General features: G+C 43.2%; 1 pseudogene; it reads left to right on the top strand.

The window, feature by feature from the left end:
- Positions 1-612: 612 nt before the first annotated feature.
- The window catches only part of LOC110508200, a 173,334-nt pseudogene continuing 150,543 nt past the window's right edge, over positions 613-23,403 (top strand).

Here is a 23,403-nt window from a genome sequence, read left to right as displayed (position 1 = left end):
CTTGAACGTACCATGATAATTTGACTGGCAACTTGAATCAATGGGCGCTGTGTGTCAGAGCTGGAGGCAATGCAGTATCAGAATCTATTCAGCCTCAATGTGTCTCTGTTTTCACAGTGCATTTGCCTCCTTATCTGAACTAGGCCTAGGTGGTACTATATTTATTGACGTTAGTCATAAAAAAGGAATTACATGAATGTGTTGTTTGATAACATAGGTTGTTGCCACAATTGGACATTTTCTCTCATTAGAGTTACACATTTCATTTCACTGTGAACATTTATAAAATGATTGACTTTATGGTTATGTACAGAGTGTAGAAATATATTTTTCTCTCCATAAACATGTAGCCTAAAGAAAAACATATGCTATATTAAAACACATCAGAATTCCGTCCTACCACTGATGATTCTTCATAAAACAATTCTTACTGTATGTGGCTCAATGCCCTCTCTTATTTGCTTCTCTGTACTACTCTCAAACCCACTCAATACTGAGACCTCTGTGGTGTTGCATCGACATTGTCTAGTTCACAATAAGCTGTAATAGTGTATTAGTTCAATAAGACCGCACTACGGTAATGAGCTATGTTCAATGTGCCTGTAAGAGCCGATGCCGGACAGGAGAAGCAGGTACGGGGAGTCAGACATTTATTGGGGAACAGACATAGAACAAGACAGGAACAGCGTCAGAGCATGGGTAACATGGACTTATGACAAACAATGCAGCAGCGAGGGACAGAGCTGGGGAACTGACACATATAGGGGAGGTAATAAACAGGTGATTGAGTGAGTCCAGGTGAGTCCAATATCGTTAAAGCGCGTGACAAGGGAAGGCAGGTGTGCATAAATGATGGTGGCAGGAGTGCGTAATGCAGGGCAGTCTGGCGCCTGAAGAGTGGGAGCAGACGTGACAGTGCCATATAGTATCCTGTCCCTGAACCCGAGGGGGCAGACCCACGCTGCCATCTACTCAACGGCCGCGAAGAAGAACGAGAGGAAACGCTGGAATAGAAACGCAGAGCAGAGCTGTGATAGAAGTCCGTCATGTGTACCCTCTTCCCCATTTTTCATTATACTCATCATTATGTTCATCTCTATGGCCAGAATTTTTTCCTGACCCAATGACAACACCAGGAAAAATCTAGACCCAGGCAAAAATAACTAGGGCCCTGCGTTTTCCCTGGAGAGGTCACTTAGTGAGAAAAAAAAACCTGATCCGATGCTGTAGTTACGTTTATATCACAATCATTCAAAATGTCACAATTCCCTTTTCCTTCCTCATTGAAACCTTTTGGAGTGCCGATCAACAGTGTCAGCTTCAATGGGACATGAATCAGAAAGACCAGGCCCAGCAGATGCTTCCCTAAATGTGTTTAATATTGCACATTTCCTCTGGTTATCGACTCATAGATCCAGCTTCAGAGGCTTCTAACCATATTCAAATGCACATTTTTAATGCCCCTCGTCCCACCGCACCATGTGGCTAGTGTTCTACTATACAAAAAAATCTTGTTACCAGAGACTGCATATTAATAAGCTGCTTAAATATGTTGGCAATTCCCAACACTAAGCATTTTGTCTAATTAATAATAATAGAGTCCCTAGATGTTGGATTAGACAAATCCTTTGCAGAATATAAATGCAACTGGTAATTTCGAGTGAAAATGTCAATGGTTATCCCTGTGGCGACCGTGGCGGGCGGTTGTAATTGGAATTGTAATTATGTTGCATTGTATAGCGCAAATGAGCTTGGCTAACATGTCAGAAGACTTTGCAGATGCAGGTCCTAAATCATAAAGGACTTTTCAACTGTCCACCTTGCTTCCCTCTCAACACCCTAAATTGGCATTGGCAAGGTTTCTTAATGAAAGCTTGTGCCTCTTCGTAACCCCGGCTGAAATGTCACTGAGGTGTTGGTTTTGTAAGGGCTTCGTCTAATAAGGCTGACTCGCAGTGTACTCATTGTGCTGTCTAAGAGGTCAGAGGGAAAGGTTGATGGGGGGAGGAAGTGTAATGCACATGGGAAGAGGAAGAAGATCTCCACATGCTGTAGGATAGCTTAGCAATAGCAGGACCCCCCAGGATAAGTAATATCACCCCCCCCCCTGCCCCCTTCATTGTACCTAGGGAGATGGAGGCTGGATGATAGACATCCTTTCCCCTCAACAATTCATGTTAGGAGACAAATACAGCTGATTACAATATGTAGACTAATCTGAGTACCCTGAGGGAAGGGAATGAGGAAGCGAGAGCAGCGATCTGCCAGAACGGGAACACATGGAGGGTTTTTGTGTTGATTTTTCCATACACATTATTATTAGTTCATCCTAAAGCACAAACATGCCCACTTTTAATATAATCATCACAATTTAAGTACTGTTAATGCAGCCTTTAATGGTAACCCTCGCAAGGCTGCCAGCCCAGACAACATCCCAAGCTTAGTACCCAGAGCATGCACAGACCAGCTGGCTGGAGTGTTTACGGACAGATTCAATCTCTCACTGTCCCAGTTTGTTGTCCCCACTTGCTTCAAGATGTCCACCATCATTCTTGTACCCAAGAAAGCAAAGGTAACTGAACTAAATGACTATCACTTCTGTCATCATGAAGTGCTTTGAGAGGCTAGTTAAGGACCATATCACCTCCATCTTACCTGACACCCTAGACCCACTACAGATTGCATTCATCCCCAACAGATCCACGGACAATGCAATCGCCATTGCACTGCACACTGCCCTATCCCACCTGGACAAGAGGAGTACCTACCTGTAGGAATGCTGTTCATCGACGACAGCTCAGCCTTCAACACCATACCCTCCAAGCTCATCACTAAGCTCAAGGCCCTGGGTCTGAACCCCTCTCTGTGCAGCTGGGTCCTGGACTTCCTAACGGGCCAAACCCAAGTGGTGAAGGCAGCAACATCTCCTCCGCCACGCTGATCCTCAACACGGGAGCCCCACAGGGGTGCATGCTCAGCCCCTTTTGTACTCCCTGTTCACCGATGACTGCGTGGCCACACATGTCTCCAACACAATCATTAAGCTTCCAGACGACACAACAGGGGTAGGCCTGATAACCACCAATGACGAGACAGCCTACAGGGAGGATGTGAGTGCCTTGGTGGAGTGGTTCCAGGAAAATAACCTTTCCCTTAACGTCAACAAAACAAAGGAGCTGATCGTGGACTACAGGAGACAGCAGTGAGAGCACGCCCCCACCTACATTGACGGGGCAGCAGTGGAGAAGGTCAAAAGCTTAAAGTTCCTCCCTGTGCATATCACTGATGATGATATCACTGCCAAATTTATTTTGCAATATTATTTTAGTGCCTTGTTGTAAACAGGATGCATGTTTTAGAATATTTTTTTCTGTACAGGCTTCCTTCTTTTCACTCTCAATTAGGTTAGTATTGTGGAGTAACTACAATGTTGTGTATCCATCCTCAGTTTTCTCCTATCACAGCCATTAAACGTTGTAACTGTTTTTAAGTCACCATTGGCCTCATGGTGAAATCCCTGAGCGGTTTCCTTTCTCTCCGGCAACTGAGTTAGGAAGGACACCTGTATCTTTGTAGTGACTGGGTGTATTGATACACCATCCAAATTGTAATTGATACCTTCACCATGCTCAAAAGGATATTCAGTGTCTTTTTTTTATTACCCATCTTCCAATAGGTGCCCTTCTTTGCGAGGCATTGAAAAACGTCCCAGGTCTTTGTGGTTGAATCTGTGTTTGAAATTCACTGATCGACTGAGGGACCTTACAGATAATTGTATGTGTGGAGTGCAAAGATTAGGTAGTTATTCAAAAATCATGTCCAACACTATTATTGCACACAGATTGAGCACATGCAACTTACTGTGAGACTTGATAAAATACTTTTTACTCCTGAATGTATTTAAGCTTGCCATATCAAAGGGGTTGAATAATTATGAACTCAAGACATTTCAGCTTTTCATTTTGTATTAATTTGGCCGCTTAATTCAAAATACTTTAAAGTACTACTTAAGTAGTTTTTTGGGGTATCTATACTTTACTTTACTACTTATATTGTTGACAACTTTTACTTTTACTTCACTACATTCCTAATGAAAATAATGTACCTTTTACTCCTTACATTTTCCTTGACACCCAAAAGTACTAGTTACATTTTGAATGCTTAGCAGGACATGAAAATTGTCAAATTCACACACTTATCAAGAGAACATCCCCGGTCATCCCTAATGCCTCCGATTTGGCAGACTCACTAAACATAAATGCTTAGTTTGTAAATGATGTCTGAGTGTTGAAGTGTGCTGGGTGACTTTCACTTTTACTTGAATCATTTTCAATCTTTTACTCAAGTATGACAATTGGGTACTTTTTCCATGATCACTCTGACAGACCTCCAGTGTTCTTCTTCTTCCTTCTTCCAGAAGGACAACCATCTCTGCAGTACTCCACCAATCAGGCCTTTATGGTAGAGTAGCCAGACGGAAGAAACCCCTATGTAAAAGGCACATGATAGCCCGCTTGGAGTTTGCCAAAAGGCATCTAAAGTACAAGATTCTCTGGTCTGATGAAACCGAGATTGAACTCTTTGGCCTGAATGCCAGGTGTCCTGTCTGGAGGAAACCTGGCACCATCCCTACGGTGAAGCATGGTGGTGGCAGCATCATGCTGTGGGGATGTTTTTCAGCGGCAGGGACTGGGAGACTAGTCAGGATCGAGGGAAAAATGAACGGAGCAAAGTACAGAGAGATCTTTGATGAAAACCTGCTCCAGAGTGCTCAGGACCTGAGACTGGGGCGAAGGTTCACCTTCCAATAAGACAAGACCCTAAGCACACAGCCAAGACATTGCAGGAGTGGCTTTGGAACAAGTCTCTCTGAATGTCCTTGAGTGGCCCAGCCAGAGCCGAGACTTGAACCCGATCAAACATTTCTGGAGAGACCTGAAAATAACTGTGCAGCGACGCTCCCCATCCAACCTGACAGAGCTTGAGAGGATCTACAGAGACAAATTGGAGAAACTCCCCAAATACAGGTGTGCCCTCACTTGTAGCCTCATATGCAAAAAGACTTGAGGTGCTTCAACACCTTTAGCAGCACACGTATTCAGAGTAAATGGTCTGAATACTTACAGTGAGGGAAAAAAGTATTTGATCCCCTGCTGATTTTGTACGTTTGCCCACTGACAAAGCAATGATCAGTCTATAATTTTAATGGTAGGTTTATTTGAACAGTGAGAGACAGAATAACAACAAAAAAATCCAGAAAAACATGTCAAAAATGTTATAAATTGATTTGCATTTTAATGAGGGAAATAAGTATTTGACCCCCTCTCAATCAGAAAGATTTCTGGCTCCCAGGTGTCTTTTATACAGGTAACGAGCTGAGATTAGGAGCACACTCTTAAAGGGAGTGCTCCTAATCTCAGTTTGTTACCTGTATAAAAGACACCTGTCCACAGAAGCAATCAATCAATCAGATTACAAACTCTCCACCATGGCCAAGACCAAAGAGCTCTCCAAGGATGTCAGGGACAAGATTGTAGACCTACACAAGGCTGGAATGGCCTACAAGACCATCGCCAAGCAGCTTGGTGAGAAGGTGACAACAGTTGGTGCGATTATTCGCAAATGGAAGAAACACAAAATAACTGTCAATCTCCCTCAGCCTGGGACTCCATGCAAGATCTCACCTTGTTGAGTTGCAATGATCATGAGAACGGTGAGGAATCAGCCCAGAACTACACAGGAGGATCTTGCCAATGATCTCAAAGCAGCTGGGACCATAGTCACCAAAAAAACAATTGGTAACACACTACGCCGTGAAGGTTTGAATTCCTGCACATATACAGTGCCTTGCGAAAGTATTCGGCCCCCTTGAACTTTGCGACCTTTTGCCACATTTCAGGCTTCAAACATAAAGATATAGAATGTATTTTTTGTGAATAATCAACAACAAGTGGGACACAATCATGAAGTGGAACAACATTTATTGGATATTTCAAACTTTTTTAACAAATCAAAAACTGAAAAATTGGGCGTGCAAAATTATTCAGCCCCTTTACTTTCAGTGCAGCAAACTCTCTCCAGAAGTTCAGTGAGGATCTCTGAATGATCCATTGTTGACCTAAATGACTAAGGATGATAAATACAATCCACCTGTGTGTGATCAAGTCTCCGTATAAATGCACCTGCACTGTGATAGTCTCAGAGGTCCGTTAAAAGCACAGAGAGCATCATGAAGAACAAGGAACACACCAGGCAGGTCCGAGATACTGTTGTGAAGAAGTTTAATGCCGGATTTGGATACAAAAAGATTTCCCAAGCTTTAAACATCCCAAGGAGCACTGTGCAAGCGATAATATTGAAATGGAAGGAGTATCAGACCACTGCAAATCTACCAAGACCTGGCCGTCCCTCTAAACTTTCAGCTCATACAAGGAGAAGACTGATCAGAGATGCAGCCAAGAGGCCCATGATCACTCTGGATGAACTGCAGAGATCTAAAGCTGAGGTGGGAGACTCTGTCCATAGGACAACAATCAGTCGTATATTGCACAAATCTGGCCTTTATGGAAGAGTGGCAAGAAGAAAGCCATTTCTTAAAGATATCCATAAAAAGTGTCGTTTAAAGTTTGCCACAAGCCACCTGGGAGACACACCAAACATGTGGAAGAAGGTGCTCTGGTCAGATGAAACCAAAATTGAACTTTTTGGCAACAATGCAAAACGTTATGTTTGGCGTAAAAGCAACACATCTCATCACTCTGAACACACCATCCCCACTGTCAAACATGGTGGTGGCAGCATCATGGTTTGGGCCTGCTTTTCTTCAGCAGGGACAGGGAAGATGGTTAAAATTGATGGGAAGATGGATGGAGCCAAATACAGGACCATTCTGGAAGAAAACCTGATGGAGTCTGCAAAAGACCTGAGACTGGGACGGAGATTTGTCTTCCAACAAGACAATGATCCAAAACATAAAGCAAAATCTACAATGGAATGGTTCAAAAATAAACATATCCAGGTATTAGAATGGCCAAGTCAAAGTCCAGACCTGAATCCAATCGAGAATCTGTGGAAAGAACTGAAAACTGCTGTTCACAAATGCTCTCCATCCAACCTCACTGAGCTCGAGCTGTTTTGCAAAGAGGAATGGGAAAAAATGTCGGTCTCTCGATGTGCAAAACTGATAGAGACATACCCCAAGCGACTTACAGCTGTAACCGCAGCAAAAGGTGGCGCTACAAAGTAAGAGGGCTGAATAATTTTGCACGCCCAATTTTTCAGTTTTTGATTTGTTAAAAAAGTTTGAAATATCCAATAAATGTCGTTCCACTTCATGATTGTGTCCCACTTGTTGTTGATTCTTCACAAAAAAAATACAGTTTTATATCTTTATGTTTGAAGCCTGAAATGTGGCAAAAGGTCGCAAAGTTCAAGGGGGCCGAATACTTTCGCAAGGCACTGTACATGCTCGTCTGAAGTTTGCCAATGAACATCTGAATAATTCAGAGGACAACTGGGTGAAAGTGTTGTGGTCAGATGAGACCAAAATGGAGCTCTTTGGCATCAACTCAACTCGCCGTGTTTGGAGGAGGAGGAATGCTGCCTATGACCCCAAGAACACCATCCCCACCGTCAAACATGGAGGTGGAAACATTATGCTTTGGGGGTGTGTTTCTGCTAAGGGGACAGGACAACTTCACCGCATCAAAGGGACGGGGCCATGTACCGTCAAATCTTGGGTGAGAACCTCCTTCCCTCAGCCAGGGCATTGAAAATAGGTCGTGGATGGGTTTTCCAGCATGACAATGACCCAAAACACAATGCCAAGGCAACAAAGGAATGGCTGAAGAAGAAGCACATTAAGGTCCTGGAGTGGCCTAGCCAGTATCCAGACCTTAATCCCATAGAAAATCTGTGGAGGGTGCTGAAAGTTCGAGTTGCCAAACGTCAGCCTCGAAACATTAATTACTTAGAGAAGATCTGCAAAGAGGAGTGGGACAAAATCCCTCCTGAGATGTGTGCAAACCTGGTGACCAACTACAAAAACGTCTGACCTCTGTTATTGCCAACCAAGGGTTTTGCCACCAAGTACTAAATCATGTTTTGCAGAGGGGTCAAATACTTATTTCCCTCATTAAAATGCAAATCAATTTATAACATTTTTGACATGCGTTTTTTTTGTTTGTTATTCTGTCTCTCACTGTTCAAATAAACCTACCATTAAAATTATAGACCATTTCTTTGTCAGTATGCAAACATACAAAATCAGCAGGGGATCAAATACTTTTTTCCCTCACTGTATGTAAATGTGATATTTTTTTGTTGTTTTAGTGGTTTTCTTCCTCTTCTGATGAGGAGTATGAAGGATCGGACCAATGTGCAGCGTGGTAAGTGTTCATGTTATTTATTGGAACAGAAATACTAAACAAAATAACAAAGAGAGTGAAACGAAAACGAAACAGTTCTGTCTGGTGCAGACACACAAAGACAGAAAACAACTACACACACCCATATTTGGGAAACAGACATTTTAGAACAAGACTGTAACGTAATAAAATGTGGAAAAAGTACTTTCCGAATGCACATTATCAAGCATATCACACATTATCCAGATACTAATTGTTAGCACGTGGTGGTCTATAGCAGCCTCCCACAAGAATGGGCTTTAGGTGAGGCAGGTTTAGATTTGAAGCTCAATTTATTACATACCAAATGTGAGGTAGGGATTTTTTTTATATCGGCATTTAAAAGTACATATCAATTATCAGCGTGCCCCAAGGTGTGTTTGATGGTGGAGGCAAGTGAAATAAAATGATATATGCATTAGCTTTATAAAGTCTCCCACCACACTCCCTATCCAACTCCCCTCCACTCTCCACTCCCTTCCCAAATACTTCCCTTCTCTTTAATCTAAAATGGGCCTACTGTGCTGGCTGTATTTACTCTCCCATTGCGCATCATTAAGAGGATTAAGTCAGTGAACAGTGTTTAGGCCTGAACTGTGTTAGGTTATTAAATAAAGGAAACAGCTTATGGTGAACTTTGTCGACGTTATAAAACGGATCCCTATAGATTCCCTTCAGATAATGTAAACCGTGTCGCGTTACTGTGTCAAATTAATCATCCTTATTTGAAACAGGAATTTCTAAGAGGCCTGTATCTTTGGCTATAGTGCATTACTCAGTGGTGTACTCATCCTAAAAGGTCATATATAAAACCGCATTCCATTGCTACGGTACATTATAATGAATAAGTACGCAATGCGTTCAGATTTTATAGTATTTCTTCTGCTTCTGTTTCTTGGGATGGACTCGTCATCTACAGTATCTGATATATCTCTCTATCTCGCTCTCTTTTCCTCTCTCTCTCTCTTTCTCTCTCTCTCCCTCTCTTTCTCTCTCTCTTGCTCTCTCTCTCTCTCGCACTCACCCCTCTCTTTCTCCAGAAGTGTGTGAAGTTGGAGAACAACTTTGACGATATCAAGCACATGACTCTAAGGCGAACACGGGGCACTCTGTGAGGCGTTCAGGTGAAAGGAGGAGGTGGAAATGAGAAGAGGGGAATGGGTCGCCATGGAAACGTCACCATCGCAATAACAGGAGTGGTGATGGAGGGGTTTGGGGGAGGTGTTCTTAGTCATTCCTAATTATTGGGGGAACAAATTAGTTTTATAGTCACCATTCAGCCTCTCCCTCTCGGAGGGATTCATTTGTCTGTAGGGGAACGGCAAGATTGGCTACATGCTGGAAAAAATGTAAATGTTTAATTTGTTGAAAATAATGCTTATGTGGAGTCCCCAGGCAGTATCGGAGTACTTTAAGCAGTGAATCATAAGGGTGTTTGCAATTAGAGCTTGAGATTTATTTAGCAGTCATTGGAAATCACAGGAGGGAGACCTTTGACACTGTGACAAGATTGCCAATCTGTTCTCTCGTGTGAAGACGGTTGCTTTTTTAACACATGGCTAGGTACATCGCGGACTGATTTCATTCCACGGGGACAAATGACATGAACACGTCTCAAAGTCTGTCGTAAGTAGAAGTACATTTAATTACATTACCAATACATATAAATAGACTGTTCGTACCAACTCATTACAAGCAATTTTCAGTAGCATACAGTACTGCATATGGTGAGGTTTTTATACTTGTGAATACAGTTGGAGCAGCCAATAATACTTTCCAAGGTTCATAGTTTTGAAACAAGATAGCAGTAGCACTTTTCTATGGAACATATTTTGGGTCTTTGAGTGTCAAAAAAGATACATGTCAAATAACACTATTTGAATCGTCAAATAAGCTTGTTGACCAATCAGGACCTGAATATGATTGCACATAATAATTTAACATGTTCAACAATTTTGTACGTAGTCATTACACATTGATTACACTATCAATCCTATTTCATACGTCACAACGATTCATCGATACCTATGCTATGATGCTGTTAATGTTTTGTCTTGCGCACCTGCCGCTGCAATCTCTGGGACAGTGCTGGTCAGAAACACACTTCCCCAAGCTCTGGGACAGTGCTGGTCAGAAACACATTTCCCCAATCTCTGGGACAGTGCTGGTCAGACACACACTTCCGCAAGCTCTGGGACAGTGCTGGTCAGACACACACTTCCCCAAGCTCTGGGACAGTGCTGGTCATAAACACCCTTCCCCAAGCTCTGGGACAGTGCTGGTCAGAAACACACTTCCCCAAGCTCTGGGAGAGTGCTGGTCAGAAACACACTTCCCCAAGCTCTGGGACAGTGCTGGTCAGAAACACACTTCCCCAAGCTCTGGGACAGTGCTGGTCAGAAACACACTTCCCCAAGCTCTGGGACAGTGCTGGTCAGAAACACACTTCCCCAAGCTCTGGGACAGTGCTGGTCAGAAACACACTTCCCCAAGCTCTGGGACAGTGCTGGTCAGAAACACACTTCCCCAAGCTCTGGGACAGTGCTGGTCAGAAACACACTTCCCCAAGCTCTGGGAGAGTGCTGGTCAGAAACACACTTCCCCAAGCTCTGGGACAGTGCTGGTCAGAAACACACTTCCCCAAGCTCTGGGACAGTGCTGGTCAGAAACACACTTCCCCAATCTCTGGGACAGTGCTGGTCAGACACACACTTCCCCAATCTCTGGGACAGTGCTGGTCAGAAACACACTTCCCCAAGCTCTGGGACAGTGCTGGTCAGAAACACACTTCCCCAAGCTTTGGGACAGTGCTGGTCAGAAACACACTTCCCCAATCTCTGGGACAGTGCTGGTAAGAAACACACTTCCCCAAGCTCTGGGACAGTGCTGGTCAGAAACACACTTCCCCAATCTCTGGGACAGTGCTGGTCAGACACACACTTCCCCAAGCTCTGGGACAGTGCTGGTCAGAAACACACGTCCCCAAGCTCTGGGACAGCGCTGGTCAGAAACACACTTCCCCAAGCTCTGGGACAGTGTTGGTCAGACACACACTTCCCCAAGCTCTGGGACAGTGCTGGTCAGAAACAAAGCTAGCTAGCTGATGGATGCAAACAATGTTCTCCCCCCAAACGATGGCAAAATGATATAATCTGTTTCAGTAGCTATAGTTAGCTAGCTAATTATGTAACGAGGTGTCATCATCTAAAATACCCCTAATTTATAAAACAGTTTTTGTATTTGGTTGATGATAGTCGGACCCGGTCCAGTCAAGCCACACTAGCCAGATGAAGCTAGCTAGTTGTTCACAGTGTTTTCGTTTAGCGTCAGTTGTTGGCTAATCAGCCGGTTACACACTCATTTTCAGGCAGCTACATTTTCCACTTCATATTAACTAGGCTACTTTTATTTTTAAAGTTCCAATTGGCTAGTTCGTTGAGCCCTCTCCCGCTAGATTGAACGATATGCATCTTCTAGTGATCTTTTACAAAGCGAGCGATGACAGGGAAACGCAGCAGAGGAGGAGGCAAAGTGAGAGGTTTCACTCTCGCCAAAATCTTTCCAAAATAAGCCTAATGCGTTTCTATGGGCTTATGTTGTACCTAAACTGCCTTCCCACCTTTGGGACAATGACTCCCATTGTTTGGGCGGAGACAGAAACATATTGTCATTATATACAGATCTCTGGTTGCAGTCTAATTTCTTACACGGCGGAGGGAGAAAGAGCATGATGCTCGTGAATTTGCACGTCCTACGTAATGTAAGTAGTAACGATGAGTCTAAATCCAATAGCCTAGTTATTGTTTTCTGACACAATCGTTTATCAAGTGTTGACTAGTTTATAAAAGGTGTCGAACTGACTGAATATCCCTTTGTCATTCATAAATCATGAAACAGGGTTATACACTGAGTATACAAAACATTAAGAACACCTGCTCATTCCATGACAGACTGACCAGGTGAATCCAGGTGAAAGCTATGATCCCTTATTGATGTAACTTGTTAAATCCATTTCAATCGTTGTAGATGAAGGGGAGGAGACAAGTTAATGAAGGATCTTTGGCTACTTTGAAGAATCTCAAATTTAACATATATTTTGATTTGTTTAACACATTTTTGGTTACTACATGATTCCATATGTGTTATTTTACAGTTTTGATGTCTTCACTTTTATTCTACAATGTAGAAAATAGTAACAATAAAGAAAAATCCTTGAATGAGTAGGTGTATCTAAACGTTTGACTGGTACTACATGGTACTACATATTTACATATTCATTGTTGGACATAAAACACTGCAAAACCACCAGGAAGTGATTTTATTTTTGGAAATATTTTGCCAAATATTCCCACCATAATAGAGAGGAAAATGTAAGCACCCCAGGCTGTGTTACAACCGGATGTGACCGGGAGACCCATGAGGCGGCGTACAATTGGCCCAGGGTCATCCGGGTTAGGAGAGGGTTTAGCCGGCCTGGATTTCCTTGTCCCATCGCACTCAAGCAAATCCTTGTGGCAGGCCAGGTGCCTGCAAGCTGACTTCTCCGCCAGATTGGTGCAGCTGGCTTCCGGGTTAAGCGAGCAGTGTGTCAATTTGCAGTCTCCAAATTATTTGTCATTATGTTCCGGACCCACGACCATGCACAAAAATAGCCCTGAGTTACAGTACATATAAGGAAATCAGTCAATTGAAATGAATTCATTAGGACCTAATCTATGGATTTCACATGACTGGGAATACAGATGTGCATCTGTTGGTCACAGATACTGTAACAAAAAAAAGGTAGGGGCATGGATAAGAAAACTAGTCAGTATCTGGTGTGACCACCATTTGCCTCATGCAGCGCGACACATCTCCTTCGAATAGAGTTGATCAGGCTGTTGATTGCGGCCTGTGGAACGTTGTCCCACTCCTCTTCAATGGCTGTGCGAAGTTGCTGGATATTGGCGGGAACTGGAACACGCTGTCATCCTGGGCTTTTGTGGTTACATCTGGTCTGCGGTTATGAGGCCGGTTGGACGCACTGACAAATGATCTAAAACAACATTGGACGTGACTTATGGTAGAGAAATGAACATTCAATTCTCTGGCAACAGCTATGGTGGATATTCCTGCAGTCAGCATGCCAATTGCACGCTCCCTCAAAACTTGAGACAGCTGTGGCATTGTGTTGAGTGGGGCAAAACTGCACATTTTAGAGTGGCCTTTTATTGTCCCCAGCACAATGATCATGCCGTTGAGTCAGCTTCTTGATATGCAACACCTGTCAAGTGGATGGATTATCTTGGCAAAGGAGAAATTGTCACTCACAGGGATGTAAACAAATTGGTGCACACAATTTGAGAGAAATAATATTTGTGTGCATAAGGAACATTTCTGGGAAATGTTATTTCAGCTCATGAAACATGGGACCGACACTTGTTGTGTTTATATTGTTGTTCGGTGTAGTTGATGAGCCATGTATTAGAATGTACTAGAGGCCACTAAAATATCGTTATTTTGGGATGCCTGGCTGGTTACTTTTTTGTATTTGACTGGCTAATCTATCTACTTGTGGAAAACACTGTTGTCATAACGTTAGCTTGGGCTAACAGGGCTAAGTAGATGGCTAGCTTGTTTAGTTTGTTATCTATGTGTTGGACAACTGAGTATTTCAACAACAAAAAAATGGCTCGTTTGACCCTGATCTCATGTCAAATGCTCACGCATTCGGTCGAACAAATACTAGCTTATTTTCTGTTAAGGGCTTTCTCTGCCCTTAACCGTGTTCTGAACACCTCCAAAACAAAGGTCATGTAGTTTGGGAAGAAGAATGCCCCTCTCCCCACCAGTGTGATTACTACCTCTGAGAGTTTAGAGCTTGAGGTAGTCACCTCATACAAGTACTTGGGAGTATGGCTAGATGGTACACTGTCCTTCTCTCAGCACATATCAAAGCTGCAGGCTAAGGTGAAATCTAGACTTGGTTTCATCAATCGTAATTGTTCTTTTACCCCAGCTGCCAAACTAACCCTGATTCAGATAAACATCTTACCCGTGCTAGATTACGGAGACGTAATTTGTAGATCTGCAGGTAAGGGTGCTCTCGAGTGCCTAGATGTTCTTTACCATTCGGCCATCAGATTTGCCACCAATGCTCCTTATAGGACACGTCACTAGTACTCTTTACTCCTCTGTAAACTGGTCATCTCTGTATACACGTCGCAAGACCCACTGGTTGATGCTTATTTATAAAACCCTCTTAGGTCTCACTCCCCACTATCTGAGATACCTACTGCAGCCCTCATCCTCCTGTCAGTCACGTTCTGTTAAAGGTCCCCAAAGCACACACTTCCCTGGGTCGCTCCTTATTTCAGTACGCTGCAAAAAACACTCAAACTGGACCGTTTTATCTCCATCTCTTCATTCAAGGACTCAATCAATGACACTCTTACTGAGAGTTGTGGCTGCTTCGCGTGATGTATTATTGTCTCCACCTTCTTGCCCTTTGTGCTGTTGTCTGTGCCCAATAATGTTTGTAGCATGTTTTGTGCTGCTACCATGTTGTGCTGCTGCCATGTTGTGTTGCTACCATGTTGTTGTCATGTGGTGTTGCTACCATGCTGTTTTCATGTGTTGCTGCCATATAATGTTGTTGTCTTAGGTCTCTTTTTGTAATGTTATTGTGTCTTTCTTGTCGTGATGTGTGTTTTGTCCAATATTTTTATTTTATTTGACATTTTTAATCCCCCCCGTAGGAGGCCTTTTGCCTTTTGGTAGGCCATAATTGTAAATAAGAACTTGTTCTTAACTGATATTGCCTAGGTAAATAAAGGTTAAATAAATAATATATATATATATATATATATATATTACCATTGCAGTATCGTAAACACAGAGTAAACACATTGCGGCCATAGTGCATACTCGTTTGCAGACTGACTGTAGTGGTGGCACCGGCTTGTGCATGCAAATTCAGCACACACAACATTCTATAATAGCATTTTGTTATTTGACGCGTCATATTAAACACGTATTCGACGCATCACATAGGGATATTTATGTGTATATTCTTTTATACAGTGCCTTGCGAAAGTATTCGGCCCCCTTGAACTTTGCGACCTTTTGCCACATTTCAGGCTTCAAACATAAAGATATAAAACTGTATTTTTTTTGTGAAGAATCAACAACAAGTGGGACACAATCATGAAGTTGAACAACATTTATTGGATATTTCAAACTTTTTTAACAAATCAAAAACTGAAAAATTGGATGGAGGTTGGATGGAGAGCATTTGTGAACAGCAGTTTTCAGTTCTTTCCACAGATTCTCGATTGGATTCAGGTCTGGACTTTGACTTGGCCATTCTAACACCTGGATATGTTTATTTTTGAACCATTCCATTCTAGATTTTGCTTTATGTTTTGGATCATTGTCTTGTTGGAAGACAAATCTCCGTCCCAGTCTCAGGTCTTTTGCAGACTCCATCAGGTTTTCTTCCAGAATGGTCCTGTATTTGGCTCCATCCATCTTCCCATCAATTTTAACCATCTTCCCTGTCCCTGCTGAAGAAAAGCAGGCCCAAACCATGATGCTGCCACCACCATGTTTGACAGTGGGGATGGTGTGTTCAGAGTGATGAGATGTGTTGCTTTTACGCCAAACATAACGTTTTGCATTGTTGCCAAAAAGTTCAATTTTGGTTTCATCTGACCAGAGCACCTTCTTCCACATGTTCTCCAAGATCGCATAGCAGTTCAGACGTCTTTTGTCCTCGTCTTGTCGTGTCCTGTATATATATATATTTACTTTAACTTTTTTCACATACATTTTATTTTTATTTTCCATCAACTCATCTTCTAAACACTCTCCTGCAACCAGCCTCACCAATTTATATTTATAAAAAAGTATTATTTACCTCAGATCTGTAATCCTCCAAGAAGCTAGCCAGAAACTCCAAGAAGCTAGCCAGAAACTAGCCAGAAGCTAGCCAGGAGCTAGCCCAGAAGCTAATCCAGAAGTTAATCAGAAGCTAGTTAGCTTCTTTACTGGCAAATCGTTAGTATTCAGCTAACCACGGTTTGTGGTCATCAGCTATCCTTTAGCTCGAAAATCTATCGCCAGTTTTGTACGGCGCAGCGCGGCTCGGAACGGAACATACCGGACCAATTTTTCTCTCCGTGTCCCTGGATTTCAACTGCTCTCTGGACATTCATACCCGGATCTCACAGCTAGCTAGCTGCTATCCGTGTGACAGTCGGCTTTCGTCGATTCCGGAGCAAACATCGATTGTTCCGGTGCTAGCCAGCTCCGTCAATCACTCCTGAGTTCCATCATTCACTCCTGGGCTGCAGTCACCTATCCGGACCCGTTTCACTGCCTACGCGGAGCCCCACCGGGCCTTCACAACTGGACTGCCGACGTTATCTACCTGAATGAGATCCGGCTGGCTCCTCTGTCGCGACGTTACCTGAACGCCCATCTGCGGCCCGCTAACCGTTAGCTGTCTTACCTGCTGCTATCTGAATAGACAATCGGACAATTTATTTATTTTTATTATTATGTTTTCTTCTCGGGCCTCTATAACTATATCTATTGTTCTTATTTTTGTTGTTGTTGTGTGATTTGGATTAATCCCCTCTACCACACGGAACCCCACTAATCTACTGACCGAACGCAAGAGGTGGCTAACAACAGACTCCATCCTATGCTAGCTTGCTACCGATGGCCCGGCTAGCTGTCTAAATCGCCGTGACCCTCAACCAACCTCTCCACTCACTGGACCCTTTTGATCACTCGACTAAGCATGCCTCTCCTTAATGTCAATATGGCTTGTCCATTGCTGTTCTGGTTAGTGTTTATTGGCTTATTTCACTGTAGAGCCTCTAGTCCTGCTCACTATACCTTATCCAACCTATTAGTTCCACCACCCACACATGCAATGACATCTCCTGGTTTCAATGATGTTTCTAGAGACAATATCTCTCTCTTCATCACTCAATACCTAGGTTTACCTCCACTGTATTCACATCCTACCTTACCTTTGTCTGTACATTATACCTTGATGCTATTTTATCGCCCCCAGAAACCTCCTTTTACTCTCTGTTCCAGACGTTCTAAACGACCAATTCTTATTGCTTTTAGTCGCACCCTTATTCTACTCCTCCTATGTTCCTCTGGCGATGTAGAGGTGAATCCAGGCCCTGCAGTGCCTAGCTCCACTCCTATTCCCCAGGCGCTCTCTTTTGACGACTTCTGTAACCGTAATAGCCTTGGTTTCATGCATGTTAACATTAGAAGCCTCCTCCCTAAGTTTGTTCTATTCACTGCTTTAGCACACTCTGCCAACCCGGATGTTCTAGCTGTGTCTGAATCCTGGCTTAGGAAAACCACCAAAAATTCAGACATTTTAATTCCAAACTACAACATTTTCAGACAAGATAGAACTGCCAAAGGGGGCGGTGTTGCAATCTACTGCAAAGATAGCCTGCAGAGTTCTGTCCTACTATCCAGGTCTGTACCCAAACAATTTGAACTTCTACTTTTAAAAATCCACCTCTCTAAAAACAAGTCTCTCACCGTTGCCGCCTGCTATAGACCACCCTCTGCCCCCAGCTGTGCTCTGGACACCATATGTGAACTGATTGCCCCCCATCTATCTTCAGAGCTCGTGCTGCTAGGCGACCTAAACTGGAACATGCTTAACACCCCAGCCATCCTACAATCTAAACTTGATGCCCTCAATCTCACACAAATTATCAATGAACCTACCAGGTACCTCCCCAAAGCCTTAAACACGGGCACCCTCATAGATATCATCCTAACCAACTTCCCCTCTAAATACACCTCTGCTGTCTTCAACCAAGATCTTAGCGATCACTGCCTCATTGCCTGCATCCGTAATGGGTCAGCGGTCAAACGACCTCCTCTCATCACTGTAAAACGCTCCCTGAAACACTTCAGCGAGCAGGCCTTTCTAATCGACCTGGCCGGGGTATCCTGGAAGGATATTGACCTCATCCCGTCAGTAGAGGATGCCTGGATATTTTTTAAAAATGCCTTCCTAACCATCTTAAATAAACATGCCCCATTCAAGAAATTTAGAACCAGGAACAGATATAGCCCTTGGTTCTCCCCAGACCTGACTGCCCTTAACCAACACAAAAACATCCTATGGCGTTCTGCATTAGCATCGAACAGCCCCCGTGATATGCAGCTGTTCAGGGAAGCTAGAAACCATTATACACAGGCAGTTAGAAAAGCCAAGGCTAGCTTTTTCAAGCAGAAATTTGCTTCTTGCAACACTAACTCAAAAAAGTTCTGGGACACTGTAAAGTCCATGGAGAATAAGAACACCTCCTCCCAGCTGCCCACTGCACTGAAGATAGGAAACACTGTCACCACTGATAAATCCACCATAATTGAAAATTTCAATAAGCATTTTTCTACTGCTGGCCATGCTTTCCACCTGGCTACTCCTACCCCTGTCAACAGCACTGCACCCCCAACAGCAACTCGCCCAAGCCTTCCCCATTTCTCCTTCTCCCAAATCCATTCAGCTGATGTTCTGAAAGAGCTGCAAAATCTGGACCCCTACAAATCAGCCGGGCTAGACAATCTGGACCCTTTCTTTCTAAAATTATCTGCCGAAATTGTTGCCACCCCTATTACTAGCCTGTTCAACCTCTCTTTCGTGTCGTCTGAGATTCCCAAAGATTGGAAAGCAGCTGCGGTCATCCCCCTCTTCAAAGGGGGGGACACTCTTGACCCAAACTGCTACAGACCTATATCTATCCTACCATGCCTTTCTAAGGTCTTCGAAAGCCAAGTCAACAAACAGATTACCGACCATTTTGAATCTCACCATACCTTCTCTGCTATGCAATCTGGTTTCAGAGCTGGTCATGGGTGCACCTCAGCCACGCTCAAGGTCCTAAACGATATCTTAACCGCCATCGATAAGAAACATTACTGTGCAGCCGTATTCATTGATCTGGCCAAGGCTTTCGACTCTGTCAATCACCACATCCTCATCGGCAGACTCAACAGCCTTGGTTTCTCAAATGATTGCCTCGCCTGGTTCACCAACTACTTCTCTGATAGAGTTCAGTGTGTCAAATCGGAGGGTCTGTTGTCCGGACCTCTGGCAGTCTCTATGGGGGTGCCACAGGGTTCAATTCTTGGACCGACTCTCTTCTCTGTATACATCAATGAGGTCGCTCTTGCTGCTGGTGAGTCTCTGATCCACCTCTACGCAGACGACACCATTCTGTATACTTCCGGCCCTTCTTTGGACACTGTGTTAACAACCCTCCAGGCAAGCTTCAATGCCATACAACTCTCCTTCCGTGGCCTCCAATTGCTCTTAAATACAAGTAAAACTAAATGCATGCTCTTCAACCGATCGCTACCTGCACCTACCCGCCTGTCCAACATCACTACTCTGGACGGCTCTGACTTAGAATACGTGGACAACTACAAATACTTAGGTGTCTGGTTAGACTGTAAACTCTCCTTCCAGACCCATATCAAACATCTCCAATCTAAAGTTAAATCTAGAATTGGCTTCCTATTTCGCAACAAAGCATCCTTCACTCATGCTGCCAAACATACCCTTGTAAAACTGACCATCCTACCAATCCTCGACTTTGGCGATGTAATTTACAAATTAGCCTCCAATACCCTACTCAACAAATTGGATGCAGTCTATCACAGTGCAATCCGTTTTGTCACCAAAGCCCCATATACTACCCACCATTGCGACCTGTACGCTCTCGTTGGCTGGCCCTCGCTTCATACTCGTCGCCAAACCCACTGGCTCCATGTCATCTACAAGACCCTGCTAGGTAAAGTCCCCCCTTATCTCAGCTCGCTGGTCACCATAGCATCTCCCACCTGTAGCACACGCTCCAGCAGGTATATCGCTCTAGTCACCCCCAAAACCAATTCTTTCTTTGGCCGCCTCTCTTTCCAGTTCTCTGCTGCCAATGACTGGAACGAACTACAAAAATCTCTGAAACTGGAAACACTTATCTCCATCACTAGCTTTAAGCACCAACTGTCAGAGCAGCTCACAGATTACTGCACCTGTACATAGCCCACCTATAATTTAGCCCTATCAACTACCTCTTTCCCAACTGTATTTAATTAATTTCTTTATTTTGCTCCTCTGCACCCCATTATTTTTATTTCTACTTTGCACATTCTTCCATTGCAAAACTACCATTCCAGTGTTTTACTTGCTATATTGTATTTACCTTGCCACCAAGGCCTTTTTTGCCTTTACCTCCCTTCTCACCTCATTTGCTCACATTGTATATAGACTTGTTTATACTTTATTATTGACTGTATGTTTGTTTTACTCCATGTGTAACTCTGTGTCGTTGTATCTGTCGAACTGCTTTGCTTTATCTTGGCCAGGTCGCAATTGTAAATGAGAACTTGTTCTCAACTTGCCTACCTGGTTAAATAAAGGTAAAATAAATAAATAAAAATAAAATAAAATGTTTGGTGTGTCTCCCAGGTGGCTTGTGGCAAACTTTAAACAACACTTTTTATGGATATCTTTAAGAAATGGCTTTCTTCTTGCCACTCTTCCATAAAGGCCAGATTTGTGCAATATACGACAGATTGTTGTCCTATGGACAGAGTCTCCCACCTCAGCTGTAGATCTCTGCAGTTCATCCAGAGTGATCATGGGCCTCTTGGCTGCATCTCTGATCAGTCTTCTCCTTGTATGAGCTGAAAGTTTAGAGGGACGGCCAGGTCTTGGTAGATTTGCAGTGGTCTGATACTCCTTCCATTTCAATATTATTGCTTGCCTAGTGCTCCTTGGGATGTTTAAAGCTTGGGAAATCTTTTTGTATCCAAATCCGGCATTAAACTTCTTCACAACAGTATCTCGGACCTGCCTGGTGTGTTCCTTGTTCTTCATGATGCTCTCTGCGCTTTTAACGGACCTCTGAGACTATCACAGTGCAGGTGCATTTATACGGAGACTTGATTACACACAGGTGGATTGTATTTATCATCATTAGTCATTTAGGTCAACATTGGCTCATTCAGAGATCCTCACTGAACTTCTGGAGAGAGTTTGCTGCACTGAAAGTAAAGGGGCTGAATAACTTTGCACGCCCAATTTTTCAGTTTTTGATTTGTTAAAAAAGTTTGAAATATCCAATAAATGTCGTTCCACTTCATGATTGTGTCCCACTTGTTGTTGATTCTTCACAAAAAAATACAGTTTTATATCTTTATGTTTGAAGCCTGAAATGTGGCAAAAGGTCGCAAAGTTCAAGGGGGCCGAATACTTTCGCAAGGCACTGTACATAAAGGCCCAAACATCTTTCCATTCTTTTCACACAGTGCTTTTAATCAATACCCATCGGAACTGTTTTGAAACAGAAAGGGAACTTTATTCTTTTGGACGATGCTTCTCTCTGTTTGCTGAGTCAACACAACCAGAGTAGTGGTAAGGTCAGTTGGGTTGTAAGGTAAAGCGTAAGGTATGGCGTTGTGACATCTAACTTGTGTGTGGTGTTAATATTACTAACATTTGTTTTCCTTTCACAGTAGGGGATGAGGGGGGAGGGATAGAGAGAGACAAGAGAGACAGACACACTGGTGGCAGTACACTCCATGGTCTGTACCGAGGACTATACTGTGTTAACCTAGCTAAATGTCATAGTATCTGTGTGAGCGGGCTAGGATCTTCCACACTGTGAGGGACCTGCAATGCTTATGAAAAATGCAGGTTCCCTGACAGCTAATAATGTCTGACATCAAAGTCCAGCTGGCGTGCCTTCACCTCTCCGTGGCTAAGGAAGGGATGGAGAGTCATAGGGAGGTGGGAGGAGGTGATCTTCCTAGGGTAGGGACTAGGGAGATTGAGTGGTGTGTGTGTGGGTGCGTGTGTGTTCCTCCTAGGGTAGGGAGATTGAGGAGTTGAGGGTGAGGGACGGGGGGTTGTGGGGCTGGTGGGGAGTGTTGTCAGGGGCCACGGACTCCTGCGGCTTGCTGACACCATGTTCTCATTATTTATGTTGAGTCATCCAGGATCCAGGAAGTGGATCCCTTGTTAAGGCCTGGGCACCATTAGTTCTCAGCAACAGGTTAGTGCAATTATCGACACAGCATACAGACACGGCTTAGGGTGAGGAGGGTTGGGCATGAATTGTTTAATGAAGAACTCTATGTAAACTTGTTAGAAACAGGATAAAAGAGTGTACATGCAGAGTTTATTTCCAAAACGCTACACTTTTAGAAAAAAGGTGCTATCTCGAATCAAAAAGGGTTCTTCAGCTGTTCCCATAGGATAACTGAAGAAACAATTTTGGTTCCAGGTAGAACTTATTTGGTTCCAGGTAGAACCCTTTCCACAGAGAGTTCTACATGGAAGCCAAAACAGGTTCTAACTGGAACCAAAAAGGGGTCTAACTTGAACCAAAAGGGGTTCTCCTATGGGGACAGCTGAAGAACCCTACTGGAAACTTTTTTGTAAGAGTGTATATCCACCAATTTTCACATTTGTGTTTTTCATGAGAAATTAGTGCTTTATGTATGTGTAAAATATTACTGTCCTCAGGTTTTTTATTCATAGATGTCAGATGGGTGTTACTAACAATCCAATGTTTGGATGGAATGGAATGTTCACATTCCGTATATTTAACATATAAATTCAACAGATCACAAATCTAGCCTTATGCTAGTGTTTTGGTTAGGATCTTTTCCCAAATGGCACCCTATTCCCTATACACTGCACACCTTTTGACTAGAGCACAAATCTCATATTACACTACTGATACATTTTTATATATATATATTATGCTAGTGTTTTTATATATATATATATTATTTACAATTGGCTCATTCAACCCCCTCCTCTCCCCTGTAACTATTCCCCAGGTCGTGGCTGCAAATGAGAACGTGTTCTCAGTCAACTTACCTGGTAAAATAATGGATAAATAAAAAATGTTTAAAAATATATATATATATTTAATATTGATGTCACAAATGTATA

The sequence above is a fragment of the Oncorhynchus mykiss genome, chromosome 28 (genome assembly GCF_013265735.2).
Source record: "Oncorhynchus mykiss isolate Arlee chromosome 28, USDA_OmykA_1.1, whole genome shotgun sequence".
NCBI classification, from domain to species: Eukaryota; Metazoa; Chordata; class Actinopteri; order Salmoniformes; family Salmonidae; genus Oncorhynchus; species Oncorhynchus mykiss.
This window is presented reverse-complemented; position numbering and strand designations above follow the sequence as displayed.